Source organism: Cervus canadensis, chromosome 9, assembly GCF_019320065.1.
Source record: "Cervus canadensis isolate Bull #8, Minnesota chromosome 9, ASM1932006v1, whole genome shotgun sequence".
Lineage (NCBI taxonomy): Eukaryota > Metazoa > Chordata > Mammalia > Artiodactyla > Cervidae > Cervus > Cervus canadensis.
The window spans coordinates 41,146,806-41,170,794 of NC_057394.1; the positions used below are offsets into that span (position 1 = coordinate 41,146,806).

The window sequence follows — 23,989 nt, forward strand, 5'->3', positions numbered from 1 at the left end:
TTAGTTTTTACTTACATACCTCCAATTTTTAAATGAAATTGATTACTAGAGTTCTACTGAGGCTTATTTAAGGAATGATAAGTGATTATTTCATCTGCAGCATCATTTTCAAATATGTTTTTAAAAATGCAGTAACTAAAACTAGAGATATAGAATAAGAAACTGTTCTGGTGACCCATGAATACAAAAGCAAAGTAATGTTTTATTTAGAGAGGACTTATTGCATGCTTTTGCACATTACTAGAGATATTACAAGATATCCTACCTTGCAGGAGAGTAATGAGACCATCTAGGTAAAGGCAAATTTCACAGCATAGAACATATGATTAGGAAATCAATAAATATTAAATATTAAGAGATATATTCTTGACTACTTTTGCAATAGTTCAGTTTAGAAATAATGCAGATCATACCACATGCTTGTTTTATTTCTTTAATGTAATATTTTACTATCAAGTCAACAGACAACCTTACCTGTCTCCTGAGAAACCTGTATGCAGGACAAGAAGCAAGAGTTAGAAACAGACATGGAATAACATACTGGTTCCAAATCTGGAAAGGAGTATGCCAAGGCTGTATATTGTCACCCAGCTTATTTAAATTATATACAGAGTACCTCAAGCAAGATGCTGGGTTGGATGACTCACAAGTTGAAGTTAAGATTGCCAGGAGAAATATCAACAACCTCAAATTTGCAGATGATACCACTCTAATGGCAGAAAGTTAAGAGGAACTAAAGAGCCTCTAGATGAGGGTGAAAGAGGAGAGTGAAAAAACTGGCTTAAAACTCACTCAATATTAAAAAAGCTAACATCATGGTATTCACATGACTTCATGGCAAATAGATGGGAAAAAAGTGGAAATAGTGACAGATTTTATCTTCTAGGTCTCCCAAATCTTTGTGGATGGTGACTGCAGCCATGAAATTAAAAGACACTTCTTCTTGGAAGAAAAGCTATGAAAAATTTAGACAGTGTATTAAAATGCAGAGACATCACTTTATGAGCAAGGTCCATAAGCTTAAAGCTATGGTTTTTCCAGTAGTCATGTATGGATGTGAGAGTTGGACTATAAAGAAAGCTGAGTGCCGGAGAATGGATGCTTTCAAATTGTGGTGCTGGAGAAGACTCTTGAGAGTCCCTTGAACTGCAAGGAGATCAAACCAGTCAATTCTAAAGGAAATAAACCCTGAATACTCATTGGAAGGAGTGATGCTGAAGCTGAAGCTCTAATACTTTGGCCACCTGATGTGAAGAGCTGACTCATTGGAAAAGGCCCTGATCCTGGGAAAGATTGAAGGCAAGAGAAGGAAGCAATAGAGGATGTGATGGTTGGATGGCATCACTGACTCAATGGACGTGAATTTGAGAAAGCGCCAGGAGATGGTGAAGGACAGAGAAACCTAACGTGCTGCAGTTCATGAGGTGGCAAAGAGCTGGACCTGACTTGGTGACTGAACAAGAACAACACCAACAAATGCAACAAACAAAACAAACAGAAAACATCATTTCATCACAATCTGCTGCTTTATCAAGCAATATTTTGAGAACATATTCCTTCAGTCATTATAAACTTCCTAAAACACAAAAGAAATTAAATCTGGATTCTTCCAGATTACTTAGACCAGATACTGTGCTTACTAGACCAGTTACTGTGGTCAGAACTCTGTATGCTGGTGATTTTACTTTGGTACATCACAGATCACCCACCTTATTTCCACTATCTTGCCTATAGTAGCCTCCACTTCCTGCACTGCCACCTAAGCCATCAGGAATACCGTATCTCAACTATAAATCATTCCACATTCCCATTCTCCTAACAGATCATCAACTTCCCATTGTATCCATTCCACCTCTTCCATAGCACCCCATTTCAGAACCTCACATTCCAAAGGCACTTCCAGGGCTATAATTCAAGAAAAGTTCAGTATATTAATGCTGTGTGTTATTCTTATCTTTAGACATGGCTAGCTACTGCAACTTCATGTGTCATTAAGTTTACATCTGCATTTCCTGTTGTTCTGCCATCCACTCTAATATCAGTATGAACTAGTATTGGACTTAGTGCTGAGAAGAAATTAACAATATCATTTTCAGTTGAATGAAAATGTATCCTCTCATGTGTACAATATGACCACCATGAAAATCTGAACTTACACAAGCAGCTCTACCATAGCCATGAATTCCCATACCTCTTCCATTTCTCATTTAAGCATCAAAGCCATCATTTCCATAGTCAGAATTATTAGAGCTACCATAGTCATCACAACCTCCATAACCTTATTGGGGAAGAAAAAGCCAGGACAGATGCCAGAAATATAACAAGTATCTTCTTTTCATCATCCATCCTCCACCTCTGATGCAATGTGATAGTTTTGGTGAATATTTGATCTGGAATAAATGACCCCTTTCATCTCACTGGTAATTCTACATAGCCAGCAAAATCTGCTGAAATTTCAAGATAGGAATTTGGGAATATGGCAGATAGTAAGTAGGATAATGCTAATGACATACACAGTCCTAGAAAACTACGATACAAATATAAAATGGTATTTGATAATTATTTAAAAAGTGAAATTTCAATTCTTTACCAAGCAAGGATATAGTTGGACTTCTGAAATCAGTGCAGCAAGTAGGTTGCACAGAATTTGAACTCCTGTGCATCACATAACTCAATGTTGTAGAAAACTGGATTGAGCCTTGTCTTTTAAATTTATGTAACACTTCATGTTATATACTGTTGTGATCACCTAACTGACTCATATCTAGCCTCAAGTACCACTATTTATTTAATATTTATCCATCTTTCATATATAAATATAAATATACACATAAATATTTTACTGGTTTCCCATCTAACATATTTAAACCATTGGTATTTTGCTCTCTTCATTTGATGTTCTCTTATTATGTGGCTCCACATTTTATCCTCAGTTCCAGATTATCCTTTTAGACAAGAGAGCTAAGAATTTGAAGGTCATTCCTTTTTGAGGATTTAGATTTTTAAATGATCAATAATTTATAATGACTCAAGTATTGAAAGTTGTCAGAATCCATTGACTTCCAAATAAAGTTTCCTTCATAGGAAAAAGCGTTTCCTCTTATCTCTGAAAAATTGTTAGCCTCAATATTTTGGAGACCAATATAGAGCTGAAGGGTAAAGAGCATTTTTCTAAGATTGAGTTTCTGTGCTGTGTGTGTGTGTGTGTGTGTGTGTGTGTGTGTGTGTGTGCATGAGTGTGCATGGTGAGTGAGTGGTGTGTTGTGCATGCATAGTCTAATGTACTCATCTGTGCCTCTTTGTGGTGGTAAAATATTTTCTTTCCCCTTTACAAATAAAAATGTCTTATTCTAAAGAAGATACATAAACTATCAAATGCAATGTGATGTTTTTGTTAAATAATAAGCAACAGAAGCATACAGAAATAAATATTTCTCATGGAGATAAAATATATACAACTATAAAATCATAAATATACTGGAGAATTATAATATGAATTTGTAAATTGTATGCAAATAGCTTGAAACCAGATCTATAAAGACATAAATAAAGCAACAAGACTGAAAGGTTTATATGTTGGCTTGTTTATAGAGTAGCACAAACATTTTTCTTTTTTAATTGGCAATTAATTTTCGGCAGCCATCTAGGTACTTTCATGTCAAATTACTTTTCCTACACTAAACAAGATTAGGCATCCAAGCAGCAAAGCACTTACGTGAAAAGTGAGAAACTGACTGTCAAGTGGATATTTTCCACCTATAACCAATTAAAATGTTTCTTTTTTTGATGAATGGGTGTTGTAATTTCTCATTTTGTATTTTTACCTAAGTACATACCTGTGTAACATCTCAGTTCACAGGGGCTAAAAAATATGGGTGTTGATGGTTCTGTTATTTCTTTCATGCAATCTACCTTTAGAATGAAATGAAGGCACATTTTAGTAAAGCAGTTTTATTACACTACTGCACACAGAAATACATCAACAGTATATATACATGTATAAGTGTATGTATATATATGTATAAGTCTGTGTAAATATATATACACATATGTGTTTTTAAGCAATAATTAAACCTCAAAAATATTTCTATTAAAAGATTTTTAGCCTTTCAGTCCCTTGTAGATTATAATTTTACATTGAAATATAAAGATACCTGTATTTAAACATTAGAACCTTGACACATAAGGTAAAAAAGTAATGTATTATTGATAATCTTCAAATGAATGACATAAAAAGGAAAATATTGATTTTTTGGAAGATGTCTCATTTTTCTTACTTCACAGAAGACTGATGCAGGTTCATGAGCCTATCAATATTATTTGAATTAATGCATATTCCCTACTATTGATTGCTTTAACAATGATTGTCATAACTGATTTATGGGCACTTATGCCTGTTAAATATTTTAAGAGGTAAATATCAGATTTGTATGTATAAGTAGATTGACTTGAATAAACAATAAGATTGGATGTTAACATTATGCCTTTTGATGTAATCCATATTATAATACATTATGTAAGAAGTATCTTTGAGAGAGTAGCAAAAATTCAACTAAAAGTTACTATTAGATCACATTGCTTACTAGAATTAGGTGCAGAATTCTCTCTAAGAATTTTTTAAAAAGCACCTTAAATTGAAGGTAACAATTCTCAAGTTACTTGGAAATATACCTAACATCTATGAGAAAAATAAACTAGAATACAAAATTAGAGTATCGCTTTAATACTTAAAAAGGATTTGTTCCTATTGCTTAGAATAGTTCAGAATATAGGACTGTGATTCTTAATTTCAGTTTCCTATGGTGACTGATACACAATATTCCCCAAATAATTGAGAGAAGATGCTATGAAATGGGAGACAAAGCAGGGACATATATGTCTATGGAACTCTTTAATTAGCATGATTATCTTTGACTTGAGAAATTATATGTTATTTACCAAGGAACCTACTAAAAATGTTTATTGAATTATCACATATGTACCATATATTCATTTGCTTTAAGAGTACAAATCAGTGATTTTTATTATTCTTTTTATTGACAGAGTTGTGCAAACATTTCTGTGTTCTAACTTTAGTGTGTTCTATTATCACAAAAACATTTTTAGTCACTGCTGTCACTTCCTATTCCCAACTCTAGCCTCAGAAAATTGCTAATATACTTACTGTCTCTAAAGATTTGTTTTTTTCCTGGACATTTACATAAATATGTGCATGCATGCCTGCTCAATGCTATTGGATTCTTTGAGACCCTGTGACCATTAGCCTGCCAGGCTCCTCTATCCATGTGATTTTCCCAAAAAGAATGCTGGAATGGGTTGCCATTTACTCTGTCAAAGGATCTTCTTGACCCAGGGACGGAACCTGTGTCTCCTGTATTACAAGCGGATTCTTTACTACTGAGTCATGAGGAAAGCCCTTTTACGTAAATAAAATCATACAAAATGTGGTCTTTTGCATCTGGTTTCTTTCATTCAGCATATAACTTTAAAAGTTCATCCATGATGCAACATGTATCAGCATTTCACTCATTCTTTACTGGCAAATATTATTTCATTGTAGGTGTAACTATAATTTTTTTATACATTCACCAGCAGATGGATAAATGCATTGTTTTGGGCTACTACAAATGTCATTTCTATGATCATTTATGTAAAAAACCTTTACATGGTCATATGTTTTCTTTTCTCTTGTGTAGTTTCAGTTCATTTCAGTCCAGTCGCTCAGTCATGTCCGAATCGTTGTGATCCCATGGATTGCAGCACTCCAGGCTTCCCTGTCCATCACCAACTCCCAGAGCTTGCTCAAACTCATGTTAATTGAATCTGTGATGCCAACAAACCATCTCATCCTTTGTTGTCCCCTTCTCCTCCTGCCTTCAATTCTGCCAAGCATTCAGGGTCTTTTGCAATGAGTCAGCTCTTCACATCAGGTGGCCAAAGTATTAGAGTTTCAGCTTCAGCATCAGTCCTTCCAATGAATATTCAGGGCTGATTTCCTTTAGGATGGACTGGTTGGATCTCCTTGCAGTCCAAGGGACTCTCAAGAGTCTTCTCCAGCACCACAGTTCAAAAGCATCAATTTTAGGCACTCAGCTTTCTTTATAGTCCAACTCTCACATCCATACATAACTACTGGAAAAACCATAGCTTTGACTAGACGGACATTTGTTGGCAAAGAAATGTCTCTGCTTTTTTAATATGCTGTCTAGATTTGTCATAGTTTTTCTTCAAAGGAGCAAGTGTCTTTTAATTTTATGGCAGCAGTCACCATCTACAGTGATTTTGGAGCCCCCCACAAAAAAGTCTCTCATTGTTTCCATTGATTCCTCATCTATTTCCCATGAAATGATGGGACCAGATGCCATGATCTTAGTTCTCTGAATGTTGAGTTTTAAGCCAACTTTTTCACTCTCCTCTTTCACTTTCAACAAGAGGCTCTTTAGTTCTTCACTTTCTGCCATAAGGATGGTGTCATCTGCATATCTGAGATTATTGATATTTCTCCTGGCAATCTTGATTCCAGCTTGTACTTCATCCAGTCCAGCATTTCACATGATGTACTCTGCATATCAGTTAAATAATCAGGGTGACAATATATAGACTTGATGTATTCCTTTCCTGATTTGGAACCAGTCTGTTGTTCCATATCCATTTCTAACTTTTGCTTCTTGACCTACATACAGATTTCTCAGGAGGCAGGTACATGGTCTGGTATTCCCACATCTTTTAGAATTTTCCACAATTTGCTGTGATGCACACAATCAAAAGCTTTGGCATAGTCGATAAAGCAGAAGTAGATGTTTTCCTGGAACTCTCTTGCTTTTTTGATAATTCAAAGGATGTTGGCAATTTGATCTCTGGTTCCTCTGCCTTTTCTAAATCCAGCTTGAACATCTGGAAGTTCTAAGTTCATGTACTGTTGAAGCCAGGCTTGAAGAATTTTGAGCCTTACTTTACTAACATGTGAGATGAGTGCAGTTGTGTGGTGGTTTGAGCATTCTTTGGCATCGCCTTTCTTTGGGATTGAAGTGAAAACTGAAATTTTCCAGTATTGTGGCCACTGTTGAGTTGTCCAAATTTGCTGGCATATTGAGTGCAGCACTTTCACAGCATCAACTTTTAGGATTTGAAATAGCTCAACTGGAATTTCATCACCTCCACTAGCTTTGTTCGTAGTGATGTTTCCTAAGACCCTCTTGACTTCCCTTTCCAGGATGTCCGGCTCTAGGTGAGTGATTACACCATTGTGATTATCTGGGTCATGAAGATCTTTTCTGCATAGTTCTTCTGTGTATTCTTGCCACCTCTTCTTAATATCTCCTGCTTCTGTTAGGTCCATGCCATTTCTGTCCTTTTTTGTGCCCATTTTTGCACGAAATTTTCCCTTGGTATCTCTAATATTCTTTCAGAGATCTCTAGTCTTTCCCATTCTATTGTTTTCCTCTACTTCTTTGTACTGATCACTGAGGAAGGCTTTCTTTCTCTCCTTGCTATTCTTTGGAACTCTGCATTCAAATGGGTATATTTTTCCATTTCTCCTTTGCCTTTCGCTTCTCTTTTCACAGCTCTTTGGAAGGCCTCCTCAGACAACCATTTAACCTTTTTGTGTTACTTTTTCTTGGGAATGGTCTTGATCACTTCCTCTTGTACAATGTCACGAACCTCTGTCCATAGTTCTTCAGGCACTCTATCAGATCTAATCCCTTGAATCTATTCCTCACTTCCACTGTATAATCATAAGGGATTTGATTTAGGTCATAGCCGTATGATCTAGTGGTTTTCCTTACTTTCTTCGATTTAAGTCTGAATTTGGCAATAAGGAGTTCATGATCTGAGCCACATTCAGCTTCCGGTCTTATTCTTGCTGACTGCATAGAGCTTCTCTATCTTTGGCTGCAAAGAATATAATCAATCTGATTTTGGTATAGACCATATCGTTTTGTCCATGTATAGGAAGGCCTGGCATGCTGCGGTTCATGGGGTCGCAAAGAGTAGGGCATGACTGATGACTGAACTGAACTGAAGAATCTTCTCTTGTGTTGTTGGAAAAGGGTATTTCCTATGCCCTTTTCCAGTGCATTCTCTTGGCAAAACTGTATTAGCTTTTGCCCTGCTTCATTCTGTCCTCCATAGCCTAATTTGCCTGTTACTCCAGGTATGTCTTGGCTTCCTACTTTTGCATTCCAGTCCCCTATAATGAAGAGGACATCTTTTTTGGGTGTTAGTTCTAAAACATCTTATAGGTCTTCATAGAACCATTCCACTTCATCTTGTTCAACATTACTGGTTAAGCATAGACTTGGATTACTGTGATATTGAATGGTTTGCCTTGAAAATGAACAGAGATCATTCTGTCATTTTTGAGATTGCATCCAAGTACTGCATTTTGGACCCTTTTGTTGACGATGATGGCCACTCCATTTCTTCCAAGGGATTCTTGCCCACAGTAGTAGATATAATGGTCATCTGAGTTAAATTCACCCATTCCCATCTGTTTTAGTTCACTGATTCCTAAAATGTTGATGCTCACTCTTTCCACCTCCTGTTTGACCACTTCTAATTTGCCTTGATTCATGGACCTAACATTCCAGGTTCCCATGCAGTGTTGCTCTTTACAGCATCAGACTTTACTTCCATCACAAGTCACATCCCCAACTGGGTGTTGTTTTTGCTTTGGCTCCGTGTCTTCATTCTTCCTGGAGTTATTTCTCCACTGATCTCCAGTAGCATTTTGTGCACCTACCGACCTGGGGAGTTCATCCTTCAGTGTCATACCTTTTTGCCTTTTCATACTGTTCATGGAGTTCTCAAAGCAAGAATACTGAAGTGGTTTACCGTTTCCTTCTCTAGTGGACCACATTTAATCAGAACTCTCCACCATGACCCGTTCATCTTGGATGGCCCTACCCGGCATGGCTCATAGTTTCATTGAGTTAGACAAGGCTGTGGTCCATGTGATCAGTTTGGTTAGTTTTCTGTGATGTGGTTTCAGTCTGTCTACTCTCTGATGGAAAAAGAGAAGAGGCTTATGAAAGCTTTTCGATGGGAGAGACTGACTGAGGGGGAAACTGGTTCTTGTTCTGGTAGATCATGCATAGCAAATTTTTAATCCAACTTTCTGTTGATGGTCTGTGCTGTGTTCCCTCCCTGTTATTTGACCTGAGGCCAAACTATGGTGGATGAAATGAAGATAACAGTGACCTCCTTCAAAAGGTCCCATGCATTCATTGTTATACTCAGTGACCCCAACCCTGCAGCAGGCCACTGTCGACCCATTCCTCCACCAGAGACTCCTGAATCCTCACAGGCAAGTCTGGGTCGGTCTCTTGTGGGGTCACTGCTCCTTTCTCCTGGGCCCTGCTGCACACAAGGTTTTGTCTGTGCCCTCCAAGAGTCTGTTTCCCCAGTCCTGTGTAAGTTCTGGCGGCTCCATGGTGGAGTTAATGGTGACCTCCTCCAAGAAGGCTTATGCCATACTCAGGTCTACTGCACCCAGAACCCTTGTCCCTGCAGCAGTCCACTGCTGACCCATACCTCCTCAGTTCAGTTCAGTTCAATTCAGTTGCTCAGTCATGACTGACTCTTTGTGATCCCATGGACCACATAGCATGCCAGGCCTCCTTGTCCATCACCAACTCCCAGAGTCTACCCAAACTCATGTCCACTGAGTCGGTGATGCCATCCAACCATCTCATCCTCCATCATCCTCTTCTCCCTCTGCCTTCAATCTTTCCTGGCATCAGGGTCTTTTCAAATGAGTCAGCTCTTCACATCAGGTGGCCAAAGTATTGGAGTTTCAGCTTCAAAATCCATACCTCCTCAGGAGACACTCAAACACAGCTCTGTCTCAGTCTCTGTGGGGTCTCTGGGTCCTGGTGCATAGAAGGTATCTTTGAACCCTCTGAGTGTCTCTGGCAGGTATGAGATTTAATTCTAAACATGGTTTCACCCCTTCTACCATCTTGTTGGGGCTTCTCCTTTGCCCTTGGACATGGAGTATCTCCTCAAAATCAGCAATGTAAAGTTAGAGAAAATGAGAAAAAAACAGTAGACTGGCTATCTTGCAGTGATATACAAGAAGAGGGGACCCTGTAAGATTAGGTTTTTGGGTAAGGGAAGGCAATGTGTTGTGGATCAAATGCCACACACTCTCATTGTTATTACTAAGATTTAGTACATTTGTTGAATGAATCTTTTTTCCATTTGCTGTATACCCTTAGGATAATTTACAAAGATTTATATTAATTGTTCTTTGAAATAAAATTCTCTTTGTATAAATGGTTGATGAGTAAAGCGTCCATTGTGCTCCTTCTTCTGTCATTTCAGAAGAAGTCAGTCTCTTAAGGAACTTACTTTTAAAGCTAATGATTTTGTTTTTATTATCAAAAAGCAAAATTATTCATTTGAGACAAACACTTTAGGGACTCAAGTATATCACAAGTTTTTGTAAATATTACTAAATACATTGAAATGTTTCTGTTAAAATTAATATCTTCATAATTAAAATTGCCAAATGACAATCCTTTATCAACCATTATAATATGCATAATGCCATTATAGCATTTTTTTTCTTCTAAAGAATCTTCATTTAATTGTTCTTGATAAAGTATCATTTGCTGTCATAACACCAAAGTCATCCTGAGTGTAAATTTTAATTGATAATCTATAGTCTAATTGCTAATCCCATTCTGCACTAATTTATAATTCTACTTATGTCATAAATATGAATATGTAGTTTCCAATAATATACTATCATGCATTTGTTCAAGGACTGCCTTTAATTACTTCCATTATTTCTGGTCTTCTGGTGTAGGTGGGAGAAATTTGGGTAACCCTTTGGATGCTACCACTGTTTTATGTGTCAAAATTGGATTAGATACTATGCATAATGCAAATAACCATGTAATTATTTTGAATTTACAATGTATTTACTATGTAATTGCATAGTAAGTACCATATAATTACAAGATGATTACATGATTATTTCTGCCTTTTACACAGCTTTAAAAGCAAAAGATTTTGTTGCAATTATTATTGGCATTTATTGGTAAGTGTTACATAGTAGGGAACAAAATATTTATCATATAATCAACCAACTAAGCAACTGCTATTGACTCTTTTCACTTGCAAAAATTATATTTAAAAGTTATTTTAGTGAACCTAAAATTGCTTTAAAATGAATTTTATTAATTAAAGAATTTAACGCACTTGAAGTTAAACATGAATACAGCCACAATTTGTTATCTCTCAAAGAGTTGATCATTGTATACACCATTCTGCCTAACTATTGTTATTGTGCATTTTTATTTGAGATTTTGAGTTTCAGGTTAATTTCTTTGAATATTCCAAGAACATCTCAAATGACCAGTATGAGAAGAATCTCAAAAGATAAATGTGTTACTTCATTTTTTGACTTTTTAACCTAAAAATGTCCATACTTATGATAATAAAACATATTATGCTTCTAAAAATTCTTGACTCATACATTTTGCAATTATAAAACTTAAGTATTTTATATTAAAGGATTATTAGTTTTAACATGAAAACTGGAGAAATAGTACAGATTTTCTGCACACTCTACATTCTCTGCTTCCACTATTATTAACATCCTGTGTTATTTTGGTGCAATTGTTATAATAAGTGAACTAGTACTGATACATATTGTTAACTAAAATCCATCATTTATTCTGATTTCCTTGGAAGTGAAAAGTGAAAGTGAAGTCTCTCACTGGTGTCTGATTTCCTTCAGTTCAGTTCAGTCACTCAGTCGTGTCCAACTCTTTGCGACCCCATAAATCACAGCACATCAGGCCTCTCTGTCCATCACCAACTCCCAGAGTTTGCTCAAACTCATGCCCATCGAGTCGGTGATGCCATCCAGTCATCTCATCTTCTGTCATCCCCTTCTCCTCCTGCCCCCAATCCCTCCCAGCATCAGGGTCTTTTGCAATGAGTCAACTCTTCACATGAGGTGGCCAAAGTACTGGAGTTTCAGCTTCAGCATCAGTCCTTCCAATGAACACCCAGGACTCATCTCCTTCAGGATGGACTGGTTGGCTCTCCTTGCAGTTCAAGGGACTCTGAAGAGTCTTTTCCAACACCGCAGTTCAAAAGCATCAATTCTTCTGTGCTCAGCTTTCTTCACAGTGCAACTCTCACATCCATACATGACCACTGGAAAAACCATAGCCTTGACCAGACGGACCTTTGTTGGCAAAGTAATGTCCTTAGTTTGTAACAAATGCTCTTTTTCTGTTCTAGGATTATATTCATGACACCACATCGGGTTCAGTAGTGATGTCTATTTAGTATCTTCTTGGATGTGACAGTTTCTCAGATTTTCCTTGTTTTTGATGACCTTGAGTTTGAAAGAGTGTTGGTTAGGTATTTGTAGAATATCCCTCAAAAGGGATTTGCTTAATGTTTTTCTCATGGTTAGGTGATAGCTATGTGTTTTGGGAAGGAAGATCACAGGCGCAAAGTGCTAATATAATCTCATCATATCAAGAGTACATAATGTAAGCATGATTTATCACAGTTGGTGTTAACCTTAATCGCCTGGCTGAGGCTGTGTTTGTCAGAGTTCTCAACTCTAAAGTGACTTTTTTTATCCCTTTTCCATCTTATAATTTTGGAAGAAGTTCACTATGCACAGCCCACAATTAAACATAGAAAAGTTACACTCTAACTCCTTGAGGGCAAAATAGCTACATAAATTATTAGATATTCTTCTACATGGCAGGTGCATCTCTTCTCCACTTAGTTATTTATTCAGTAATTTATTTATATCTGGACTCATGCATATTTGTTTTAGATTTTGGTTTATAATCTAACACTGCTTTAGTTTGTTGCTCAAATTCTTCCAGCATTTGCCCCAGGATGCTCTGTTGGTTTGCTCCTGTGTTCCTTAGACATACTGAATATTGTAAAAATTTTGAGCAATTGTGTATAAAGTTGTTTTGTTTTGTATGCAAATTTTTATGTGAAATTAGCTATCATATCTCTTGAGTAAATATCTAGAACTGTGATTGTTGAAGTGTATGGTAAGGCTATACCTACTTTTTTCAGAAACTGACAGGCTGTCGTCTAAAGTGGCTGTATATTTTATATTGACACCAATAATGGAGAGTTGCTTTTGCACCACACTGTTGTCAGTCGTTGGAATCACAGTTTCTTGGATTTTAATCACTGAAATGTGCTTCCCTCGAGACTCAGCTGGTAAAGAATATGCCTGCAATGTGGGAGACCTGGGTTTGATCCCTGGGTTGGGAAGATCCCCTGGAGAAGGGAAAGGCTACCTACTCCAGTATTCTGGCCTGGAGAATTCCACGGAATCTATGGTCCATGGGGTTGCAAAGAGTTGGAGACAACCGAGGGACTTTCACTTAAATCACTGAAATAGATATACAGGGTTGTGTCACTGTTGTTTTAATTTGCAATTACTACAAATTGTATCAGACGTTTTTCTTTTTCTTTTTTTCCTCCTTTTTTTCCATTTATTTATATTAGTTGGAGGCTAATTACTTTACAATATTGTAGTGGGTTTTGACATACATTGATATGAATCAGCCATGGATTTACATGTGTTCCCCATCCTGAACCCCCCTCCCACCTCCCTCCACATCCCATCCCTCTGGGTCGTCCCAGTGCACCAGCCCTGAGCACTTGTCTCATGCATCAAACCTGAACTGGCGATCTATTTCACAATTGATAATATATATTTTTCAATGCTATTCCCTCAGATCATCCCTCCCTCGCCTTCTCCCACAGAGTCCAAAAGTCTGTTCTATACATCTGTGACTCTTTTTCTGTCTTGCATATAAGGCTATCGTTACCATCTTTCTAAATTCCATATATACATGTTAGTATACTGTATTGGTGTTTTTCTCTCTGGCTTACTTCACTCTGTATAATGGGCTCCAGTTTCATCCACTCATTAAAACCAATTCAAATGTATTCTTTTTAATGGCTGAGTAATATTCCATTGTGTATATATACCACAACTTTCTTACCCATTCACCTGCCAATGGACATCTAGGTTGCTTCCATGTCCTGACTATTATAAACAGTGCTGTGATGAACATTGGGGTACACATGTCTCTTTCAGTTCTGGTTTCCTCAGTGTGTATGCCCAGAAGTGGGATTGCTGGGTCATATGGCAGTTCTATTCCCAGTTTTTTAAGGAATCTCCACACTGTTCTCCATAGTGGCTGTACTAGTTTGCATTCCCACCAACAGTGTAAGAGGGTTCCCTTTTCTCCACACCCTCTCCAGCATTTATTGCTTATAAACTTTTGGATAGCAGCCATTCTGACTGGCGTGAAATGGTACCTCATTGTGGTTTTGATTTGCATTTCTCTAATAATGAGTGATGTTGAGAATCTTCACGTGTTTGTTAGCCATCTGTATGTCTTCTTCGGAGAAATGTCTGTTTAGATCTTTGACCCATTTTTTGATTGGGTCATTAATTTTTTTGGAATTGAGCTGCAGGAGTTGCTTGTATATTTTTGAGATTAATTCTTTCTCTGTTGTTTTGTCTGCTATTATCTTCTCCCATTCTGAAGGCTGTCTTTTCACCTTGCTTATAGTTTCCTTTGTTGTGCTAAAGCTTTTAAATTTAATTAAGTCCTGTTTGTTTATTTTTACTTTTATTTCCAATATTCTTGGAGGTGGGCCATAGAGGATCTTGCTGTGATTTATGTCAGAGAGTGTTTGCCTATGTTCTCCTCTAGGAGTTTTATAGTTTCTGGTCTTACATTTAAATCTTTAATCCATTTTGAGTTTATTTTTGTGTATGGTGTTAGAAAGTGTTCTAGTTTCATTCTTTTACAAGTGGTTGACCAATTTTCCTAGCACTACTTGTTAAAGAAGTTGTCTTTTCTCCATTGTATATTGTTGCCTACTTTGTCGAAGATAGGGTTTCCATAGGTGAGTAGATTAATCTCTGGGCTTTCTATTTTGTTCCATTGATCTATATTTCTGTCGTTGTGCCAGTACCATACTGTCTTGATGACTGTGGCTTTGTAGTAGAGCCTGAAGTCAGGCAGGTTGGTTCCTCTAGTTCCATTCTTCTTTCTCAAGATTGCTTTGACTATTCAAGGTTTTTTGTATTTTCATACAAATTGTGAAATTCTTTGTTCTAGTTCTGTGAAAAATACCGTTGGTAGCTTGATGAGGATTGCATTGAATCTATAGATTGCTTTGGGTAGTATATTCATTTTCACAATATTGATTTTTCCAATCCATAAACACGGTATATTTCTCCATCTATTTGTGTCCTCTTTGATTTCTTTCATCAGTGTTTTATAGTTTCCTATATATAGGTCTTTTGTTTCTTTAGATAGATATATTCATAAGTATTTTATTATTTTTGTTGCAATGGTGAATGGTGTTGTTTCCTTAATTTCTCTTTCTGTTTTATCATTGTTAGTATATAGAAATGCAAGGGGTTTCTGGTATCACACATTTTTCATAAATGTATTTTCCAGCTAGGTATCTTCTTTGGTAAGGTATCTGTTAGATCATTTGTTAATTTTAAAGTTATTTTCTTATTGCTGTGTTTTAAGAGTTCTTTACATAATTTGCATACATTCCTTTATGAAATGTGTGATTTTAAAATATTTGCTCACAGTCTGTTGTTCTATTTTGTTTTTCTTAATGGGATTTTGCTGAAAAGAAGTTTTTAGTTTAAATAAATATAAGTGATACACTTTTTCTTTCACAGATGATCCTTTTGGTGCTACATCTGTATTATGTTGCTAGGCCTTCCTAACAATTTACTACAGCCTGTGAGGCTTTAACAATAGATCCATTGTCTCACAGCTCTAGAGCCTAGAAATCAAGATCAATGTGTCAGTAGGGCCACACTCCCTCAGAAACTGGTGGGGAGCAATCTGCTGCAGACCTTTTTCCTAGCTTCTGGTGGCTTAACTCTCATCTTCACTTGGCATCCTTCCTGTGTCCAAATTTTCTTTCTGGGCTTCCTTGGTGGCTCAAATGGTAAAGAATCTGCCTTTCAATGTGGGAGACCTGGGTTTGATCCCTGGGTTGGGAAGATCCCCTGGAAAAGGGCTTGGCAACCCACTCCAGTATTCTTGATTGGAGAATCCCCATGGACAGAGGAGTCTGGCAGGCTAAGTTAGCCCATGGGGTTGCAAAGAGTCAGATATGACAAAGCACATAAAGAAACCAGTCATACTGAATCACCCAGTGGCTCAGAGAAAGAGTCTACCTGCAATGCAGAAGACACAGATTTGACCCCTGCATCAGGAAGATCTCCTGGAGGAGGAACTGGCAAACCATTCCAGTATTCTTGCTTGGGAAAAATCTCATGGACAGTCTCCCAGAGAGTCCTGGGGGTGATGGGGTCATAAAGATTCACACTTGACTTAGCATCTAAACAACAAATTAAATCAGGGGCCTACCTTACTCCAGAAAGGCCTCACATTTACTAACAGTTACATTTTCCACAACCCTATTTCCAAGTAAGAACATATTCTGAGGTTCTGGGTATTAGGACTTTAACATATGAATTTTAGGGGAACCAATTTTTACCCATGAAAGTGAAAGTGTTAGTTGCTCAGTCATGTTCAACTCTTTGCAATATGATGGACTGTAGCCCACCAGGCTCCTCTGTCCATGAGATTTCCCAGGCAAGAATACTGGAGTGGGTAGCCATTCCCTTCCCCAATGGATCTTCTCAAACCATGGACAGGACCCAGATCTCCTACATTGCAGGCAAATTCTTTATTTCTGTGCTACTAAGAAAGCCTATTATTATTATTTACCCATAACAGTCTCTAAAACTCATTACTAGTCTCATGGCCACCTAGAAGTTTTCCTATGTTTTCCTCCAGAAGTTTGGCAATATTTCATTTAAAAGTTAAGCCCATGATTCATTTTGAATAACTTTTTTGAAAGTTATAAAATTTATTTTTGTATGTGAGCTTCCAATGATTGGAAGCAACCACCACTTGTTGAAAAGATAAGGCATTCTTCATTGAATTATCTTTTCTCCTTTGTCAAAGTTTAGTTGACTATATTTGTGTGGCTGTTGTGGATGTTTTTCTGGACCTCTGTTCTGTTTCATTGATCTCTGTTCTTTCACTGATACCATGTTGTTCTTAATGAAATATGTTTAAAGTCAGTCTTGAAATTAGCTTATGAGAGTCCTCCAATCTTTGTTTTATTTTTTTAGTCTTGTATTGGCTAGACTAGCTCTTTTATTTTCAAGATAAACTGTAGAATCAAGTAAATTTTTCTCAAGTACATGATAGAATTTGCTAAAAATTTCAGCAACAAGAACTAAAAGGACAAATTGTTTATCTTGCTGTCTATCTTTGGCTAATATATAATTCCTTGTCTGAGTGACTCAGCCATAAAACATGGAAACTTATGCCTTCTAATGGAATGAGGCAACCTCTCCCACAGTTGACCTCTGAGTTATGGGAAAACAAAACAAAACAAAACAGAAAGGACCATGGTGCCAGCCTTTTTAGTGAAGAGCTCTTGCTTCTGCTGACAGAGGTTGCATTACTTACTGAAGTACTATCTTTTTCTGTAGCTGTTGAGGCATACTTGATCACATCTGAAGAAGACCGAAAACCTAGGCAGTACCTGTCAATATTAATTTACATACAAATCACCAAAGGATGTTGTCAAAAAGTGTATTCTAATTCAATATGTCTAGAGTGGTTCATACTTTTGCCTCTTCAGCAAGCTCTCAAGTAATGCTGTTGTAATTCTATAAACCACACTTTGAGTAGTAGAGAGAGAAAATTTTCCCAAACTTGAGCAAATACAAAATGACTTGTTACTGATCATATAAAGATTGTTGGTCTTCATCCCCAGACTTTCTGATTCACTAGGCCTGAGAACAATCCTTTGAATTTGAATTTTTGGCAAATTCCTAGGTTTGATTGAGGCTGGAGATTGAGAAACCACAATTTGGAAAACACTGACCCAGAATTCTAACACGCAATCACTCCAAAATATAAAAGAACCAGAATTCTAGCTTATTTGACAGGTTGGAGGAAAAAAGAAAACAAACAAACAAAAAAAGACAAATAAAATCTCCCTACATTTCACCACTTATTGGCTCATCTGTTGGTCAGATGATCCAAAGTATGATTTATAAAACATAAAGAAATCAAGACAGAAAATAAAATAGACTCCATCTGGGGAGGGAGAGGGAGATGGCTAAATTCTTCCCCAACTGTCAATTGGCTATTCATACTTTCCAGTTGCTGTATCTTAATGCTTGAGTACTTCTCTTTGTCTTTCACATTTTATACACAATTATTCAGCAAATCCACTTGGCATTGCCTTCCAAATGTATACAGAGTTTAACCGCTCCCTACTACGTCCACTGCTAGTACTTTGAACTAGGCAACACGTTCTTTAATCTGATATTAAAATGGCTGCTAATATGCCTCTTTGCTTTCCCTTATATTCTCTCCACAATCTACTGTTCTCAACGTCATCTCAGAGTGATCCATTTTAAACATCAAGAAGATCACATCACTGCTCTCTTCAAAATGTTCAGTGGCTTTTATCACACTCAGTAAATTCAATTCTTAGTGAGTCCTACAAGACCCCTCACCACCTGGTCCCTGTTACTTATCTAACTATTGCCCTTCTACCCTCCCCTCTTGCTCATTCTGGTTCTCAAGCTACACTGCTTGAGGCTTTAGGCTGCTCCTGCCTTTAGGTCTTTGGTGTTTGCTTTTACTCGTGTGTGTGCTGTGTGTGATCAGTTGTGTCTGATTCTTTTTGACCCCATGGAATACAGCCCACCAAGCTCCTCTGTCCATGGAATTTTCCTAGTAAGAATATTGGAGTGTGTTGCCATTTCCTACTCTTGACCCTGGAGAAGGAAATGGCAACCCACTCCAGTGCTCTTGCCTGGAAAATTCCATGGACCGAGGAGCCTCGTGGGCTACAGTCCGTGGGGTCACAAAGAGTCAGACGTGACTAAGCATAGCACATAGCACTTAATATTATCTGCCATGAAATGTATTTTTCTTATTTCTTGTTTATAGTATCATAATGTAATATAAGTTGTAAGAAAGAATCTTTTTTGGTGGGATGGAACTTTTTTGCTCAATGCTGCTGTATGCCTAAAAGCTTGGGGAACACAGAGGTCCCTAGGAATGATGCACCTCTGGCCCCAATGAAGAAACAAAAAACCTTAAAAAAAGAAACAAAACAAACAAATAATAATAAAACCTAGGGGAGTACTTGACAAGTCAAAACAAAAATCCAAAGGATTACTTAATATCACTGAGAGTAATATATATACATATACACATACACATATATATATGAAAGAAAAATCCAGAGTCTTACAATTGAATAATAAAAATTCAACGGGAAAGACTAGAGAACAAAATAATCAATAAACTCAGTATATAAATACTGTATAATAAATAAATGTATGAACTAGCAATAAAGAGAAAATTCTAGAAGCTTATTATCAGGCAAAATAGATTACCTACCAAGAATGAGAACCACATGGCCGTTTCTTTTAAACTGACATTTAAAATACATAGATCAATATTTATGGATTTAAAAGGAGTTGTATCTCTAGAAGACTGCATGTTTTCATAAGGGAAACAAAAAACAACTGAGGGAATCCCCCCACTTGTGGTGGAGACTCCTGGCTTTTCCCATGGCATGGAGTTTCTATGTGGGTCCAGGACTGCTCAGTGATAGCATACTTCCCCCACCACTCAGTTAGCTGAAGCCTATGACTAGGTTCTTGACAGTGAGATAGGAACAGATGTGAAATGTGCGAGGTCTGTGGTCTTAAGATGTTTATGTGTACTTTGTTCATCACATGCTCTTCCTTAAACTTCTGTCACCTGGAACACTCAATGCACAGGTGTATTGAAAAGGAAACTAAGTCCTTGATCAACTTTGGGGAGCAGAGGTGACTTATAAATTCGGAGATTTCACATCAACACAATAAAGAAGAAAGTCGCCCCCAAAGAAGGGATTCTTGTTTCTTAGCTTAAATGTGCAGATATAGCTCCAGAGAAGATAAGGAAGAAAAACACACATGGACATATATCTAATTATATTTCTGAAGCCTGAGGAAAGAGAAAGAAAACTTTTAGTTTTTTAGTCTCTGTATTTTGAGAGTCTTTGTCATTATAAAGTACAATTTTTATCCAAAATAATGTATTAACCATTTGCCTTTCCCTATAAAGTTTACCTAATCAAGTATTCCATGGGAAGAAAGAGTGAGTTTTACTTCTTAATATACCTTTCTAAGATTGTAATGATGAGTTATTTTTTTATTATACTTTTCTTTTTAATCTTAATATTGATGTAATAAGAAACGGAAAAATCCATAATGCAGTGTGGAATGTTGAATTAAAGAATTTAGTTGAATTGGTTTTTTAAAAAGAGAAAATAACCAAAAAACCCCAATAATTTTTAGAATGCTTTTTTTTGCCCTAGAATGCTTTGCATAGACTGTTCATTCCCTCAATCTGTCAGCCTGAAATGACTTTTTCTTCTTTTTCTTTTTGTTCTATAGATATTTTTCTCATCCTTCAAGATTCAGTTTAAATATCACCTTGTCCCATAAAATTCTGCCCATACTTCATTATAACCTGTGTAACACATGACTTTATCATAATCTGTCTAAATGTTACTTTCTCCCTCTAGGCTGTGAAAACCTTGAAGACAAGAAATGTATCCTGTGCTATTATTTAATGAAGAAACACTATGATTATAATGACGTGAAAGAGATGAACTTGACCATGTGCTTTAAAAACAAGCCAAAATTAATAAGATGAAGAGTAGATGGAAATGTAAATTCTTATGGTTGTGTTCAAAATAACAATTTTCCAAGGACAGGAAGAGGAAGGACCAACCTAACTACAGTTCATATAAATGGCTTATGAGGTTTTGTTAACTACTCAGCATGTGAGTCAACAACGTAACATGGCTGCCAAAACAAGCAATAAGCCCAGTGAAAATGTTTCACTTTGCCAGACTCAATAAACATTATTTTGCTGTTCTGATGGTCTCTAATTAGGATAATTAAGAGCTGATGTGTCAACATTGGCCCATCTACTAATTTCCTGATTGTTCATGGACTTTAGCAACTCCACATTTTGTTGCTCTGCATTCTAACACTCTGGTCTTTTTAATCTGCATAATAAAGACCTATGACTCACTCTTAGCTGCTTCGATATATGTATTAGACAGTTTCTATCCATATAGATGAAGTGATAAGATATGCAGTCTCAAGAACTATCAAGAGGTAGTGAATATTTTGCCTTAATAGTAGTTCTATTTTCAGCCAGATGGTGGCTTTAATGATTTCTGATCAGCATTATATTTGATATAATAAGCAAAAAAAGTATAGACAGGTTACAACATTGTTTAAGTAGAGTTTCATGGAAAATTAGGTAATGAAAAGTCTTAGGGAATTTTCTATTTAAAAATATTTCATTATACTATTAGCATAATCTCTTATCATGGAAATAAAGAATAACCTTCCCAATTTTATTTTCCTCACATTTCAGGTAAATGTCATCTCAAATCATGGTGTAAAGTGTCTCATCCCCTGACTGAGGCTCTGTGTGTACATGCTTTATTCACCTGAGCCCATATATGGTTTGATGTTCTTCTTATCATTAAAAACACAAATCCTTTATTTCACCCAATCTGCTGCCTTCATCTCAAATGTAAATGTCTTAGATCAAGTTCCTAAGAAGCAAAACCTGAGGCAGCAGTCTGAGTGCACATAATCCACTGAGGGAGAACTTTTCAAAAAATTTTCAGATAGGGGATAGACTAGATTAAGGAAGGGAAAGTGCCATGTAAGAATGTGGATTTGGATCAAGTCTAATCTTTGTCTCACCTATTTGGTGGAAGGGAGATGTTCAGAAAACAAACAACTGTGCTGCACTCTCCACATTTAAAGGAAGAGGTTCAGCATTTAAGACACCAGATCAGGAAGTCCCTGGCTGTGTGGGTTTCCCCTGAGTTTGGGCAGGTGTGTTTAACTTCTGCTGTAAGGTAACTCCAATCAGGCAGGACAATTTTCCATAGAAGGAATGGTGTCTACTATTTTGTAGCAGCAAACAAAGCAGCTAAAAACGAACCATGAACACAAAGTTAAAAAGGGGAGTCGTCTGGGACATTGTTTAGGCACAGCTTACCTAAAATTCTCTTGTCAAAATTCCTGAGACAATTGACAATAGGAAAGTTACTGGGAAAATTATGGCCTCTGGCATGGATACTGCAGTTAGTACCAGGGTTGAAACTAACACCTTCGCTTCATTTTTTTCCCCCCTACCCCTTCCAGATTCCCCTCACTCTTGGATAAAACACCTGCTGGACTAGGGACTGGCAAAGTAGGTTGACTCAGACTTCAATTTTGCAGACTTTTGGTGTCTGGGCCTCAGGTTATCATGTACTATCAGATGCAGATGCTGCAATTGCTAATTTACAGGTAAAATTGGTCATGTGAATACCACCAGCTGCCTCACTTGTCATATGAATATCAAATGCATTTCTTCCTCCCTTATTTGCAAAAGCAACAATCCTACCTTTCAATAAGAATCAGGGTCAATTATCTCTGCCAGACTGTATACTGGCATATGAAGCCAAAAGAGACCCTCTATCAGTCCTAGATTCAGTTTTACTATATCCCTTGTTAGAGGGATCATTCCTCTAAGAATGAAGACCTCTGGACTCACAGATCCTAGAGTTTCAAGAAAGAGATTCATGAATTCCATCAAGTGAAGGGTATAGATAAGTGGGGTCTTATGGGCTGAAGACCCATATGTGTTACTCAAGAAGTGTTAAGATCCAGTGCTTCATAATGTAGCTGTTTTCAGGATAAGGACTTTAATAAGGCCATTTTGATGCCATGGGGGCGGGGCGGTGCTAATCTAATCTCACTAGCAGTTTTATAAAAGAAGAAATTTGGACCCAAAAAAAGATACTGAAGATGTGCATGCCCTAAGAAAAACCTATTTGAGGACACAGCAAGAAGTTGGCCACCTACAAGCCAAGGACAGAGACCTCAGAAGAAACCAATCCCACTAACACCTTGATTTGGGGCTTCTAGCATCGAGAACTGTGAAAAATAACTGTCCATTATTCAAGTCACCCAATTTGAGGTATTTGTTATGGCAGCCCTATCACGGAGCCACTTTTGCTTTTACAATTTGCGTTCCAGACATGCACATTCTATCTATGAGGGCTACAATGACACATAATGCTTGTGTTTTAAGGATTATACCTCATTCTGAAGATTAGCCCTCTCTCTTGGCACTATTTCAATTTCATTTTTTTCAGGTTAGTCTACTGTTCTTTTAGGAAAGTCTCTAAAAGATAATCTGTTGTGTAGTGAGACCAGTGGATCTCATGGCTGGAAGTACACTTCCATTTTAACTTAACTGTGAAATAAGTTCCTTGCTGCAAGGTGACATGCTGTGATAAACCCTGTAAATGAGAAATAGCATTTACAGAATGGTAGAAGATCTGGAAAATATATCCCCATAAAACTATTAAAAAGAACAACCGCAAGTTCTCCAAAGTAAGAAAAAATACAACAAATTGTGAAACATTTAATTATTAAGAAAAATTACCATAGCTTATTTAAAAATAGTGGTGATCTATGGAGTTTTGGCATAAAACAGATCCTAACCTGCTCCTAAACGATCAGAAATAGCTTTTTTGGAGTTGAGAATGCCATAGAAACTATCAATTTTATTGCCAGGCAGCACCAGCTTGATTAGTAGCAGAGCACATAAAAACTCCATAATCACGATCTTTGCTGAAAGCTTTATTGATCTTGCTGGTCATCAATCCCTACCTGAATTTGGGATACTGGTTGGACCAAGCAACAGGTAAGATAACACCCTAGGAGTTTATCCAGGAGATTCGGAAGAATGAGACTGCCATAGTGGGCTTGATAAGTTACCATATATCGTGAAAGTGAAAGTGAAGTCGCTTAGACGTG

General features: G+C 37.0%; 1 pseudogene; it reads right to left on the reverse strand.

Annotated features, from left to right (window-relative positions):
* Positions 1-1,694: 1,694 nt before the first annotated feature.
* On the reverse strand, positions 1,695-23,789 carry LOC122447258 (annotated as a pseudogene).
* Between the last annotated feature and the right edge of the window lie 200 nt (positions 23,790-23,989).